We start from the raw sequence: 2,289 nt of genomic DNA, 5'->3' as shown, positions 1-2,289 counted from the left end.
ATCACCTGTCATAGCACTTATCACAGTGTAGTGTTGTAATTGTGTGGTTCCTTGTCTGTATCTTCCACCACACTGCATGCAGGGACCTGAGGGACCTGACCTGTATTGACCATTGATATTTCCCCAATGCCTAACACAGGGCCCAGCATATACTAGCACTCAATAAATACTGGCTGAAGGAATGAGCAAATGTATTATCATGTCTCCAGCTAGGCTCACCGTTATGAGAAATACATACTAAGTGCCATCTTACTACCTAAACTTTTCATTGCATCTGTCCCCTTGTCTTATTTGCCAGTGCCATTGTCTTAGTTGAGATAGCTATCATTTCCTGAGTGGTATATTGCAGCAACTTTCTGACTTCAATATCAGTCCTTTCTGCTCTAGTCTCCACACAGCTGCCAGCATGATCTTTCTAGAAGTAAATCAGGTCACGCCACTCTTGAACTGAAAGACCATAGTGGGTTCACTTTAGCCTACAGGGTATTCTAAAACCTGAGCATAGTGTAACAGAACCTGTATGGCTTGACTCCTGCCTGCCTCTTACCCAGCCACATCAACCACCACTACCCCACCAGCACCTTAGTCTCCAGCCTTAATGAACTAATTGCCCTCCCCAATGCCTTGGCTTCTCATCGTGCTACAGATTTCCTTCACACATGCATTGCCCTCAAGAAGCTTGCCTGATTCACTCCTATTCTTTCAACAAAATGTTTATTGACCTCTTGTTATATACCATGACCAAGTGGGATTTATCCCACGAATGTAAGGTTGGATCAACATGTGAAAATCAATTTATGTAATACATCTTATTAACTGAACGTGGTGGAAAGGGGAGAACTCATGATCATGTTAATCACACAGAGAAAAGGAGTATTTGACCAAGTCCAACGCCCTTTCATGAAAATAAGCTTAACAAAATAGAAACAGAAGGTAACTTCCTTAACCTGATAAAGGGCATCCATGAAAAACCCAGAGCTAACATCATACTTAATGGTGAAAGCCTAGGTGATTTTCCTCTAGGATCAGGAACAAGACAATGATGTCTCCTTTTGATGCTTCTCATTCAACATCATACTCAAAGTTCTAGTCATGGCAATCAGTCAAGGAAAGAAAGAAAAAGTGTCCAGATTGGAAAGGAACAAGCAAAACCATCTTTATACGTAAATGGCAGATTCTGATATACCTACCTCATCTCTATTTGAATATGCAATAAATGTGCTCAGCAAAGTTGCAGGATCTAAGATCAATGTGCAACAATCAGTTGTATTTCTATATGTGAGCAATGAAAATACACTAACAACCTGAAAATGAGATTAAGAAAATTATTCCTTTTCTTAGAAAATAGCATCAAAAATAGCATCAGAAAGAATTAAATACTAGGATGGCACCTGTGGCTCAAAAGGGTACGGCACCGGCCCGTATGCCGGAGGTGGCGGGTTCAAACCCACCCTGGCCAAAAGAAAAAAAAAAGAATTAAATACTGAGGAGTTAATTTAACAACAGATGTGCAAGGTGTGTGCTCTGAAAATGACAAGACATCGCTGGAATAAATAAATGGGGAGGCATTCTGTGCTAATGGATTGGAATACTTAATATTGTTAAGAGGGCAGTAACTTCTGTTGCTCTGAAAGGCTGAAGTAGAAATTGGACATGCTTTCTGGTGGTTTTCAAATGCATGGAGATTGCAAAAGAATCTCTCATGGTTTTTAAAATCTTGTCCATCAGAGCGCTTGAGGCTGGAGGTTGTGGCATCTGCAGGTTAGAAGTTTGAGTTTGGAGCTCCAGCCGGGATGATTGAGGTTGTTTGCAACAACCTTCTGGGGAAGAAGGCCGCGTTAAATGCAACACCGATGACATCATTGGGGACCTTAAGAAGCTGATTGCAGCCCAAAGTGGCACCTGTTGGAACAAGATTGTCCTTAAGAAGTGGTACACGATTTTTAAGGACCACATGTCTCTAGGGGACTATGAAATCCATGATGGGATGAACTTGGAGCTTTATTACCAATAGAGCAGACTTCCTTCCCCCGGCCTACCGTTCTTTCCTCCTACACTGATATGGAGGCTTGTTTTTAAAAACTCACATTAGAAAGGTGTCACCAACAGCCAGGAGGGAATATGCCCAAGTTTTATTGTGACCACTGCGGTACATATCTCACCCATGACTCTCCATCTGTGAGAAAGACACCCTGCAGTCTAAGGAAGTACAAAGAGAATGTGAGGGACTACTATCAGAAATGGCTGGGGCTCGGCGCCTATAGCTCAACCGGCTAAGGCGCCAGCCAC

The 2,289-nt window shown here is 42.3% G+C and overlaps 2 pseudogenes; both read left to right on the top strand.

Annotated features, from left to right (window-relative positions):
• The first annotated feature begins 1,793 nt into the window (after positions 1 to 1,793).
• Positions 1,794 to 2,026, top strand: LOC111722463 (annotated as a pseudogene).
• A 95-nt stretch (positions 2,027 to 2,121) lies between these two features.
• The window catches only part of LOC100956139, a 935-nt pseudogene continuing 767 nt past the window's right edge, over positions 2,122 to 2,289 (top strand).

The sequence above is a fragment of the Otolemur garnettii genome, unplaced genomic scaffold (assembly GCF_000181295.1).
Source record: "Otolemur garnettii isolate 467f Iridium unplaced genomic scaffold, OtoGar3 scaffold00259, whole genome shotgun sequence".
In the NCBI taxonomy this organism is placed as follows: Eukaryota; Metazoa; Chordata; class Mammalia; order Primates; family Galagidae; genus Otolemur; species Otolemur garnettii.
The sequence above is the reverse complement of the archived record's forward strand: the minus strand, read 5'-3'. Positions and strand labels throughout refer to the sequence as shown.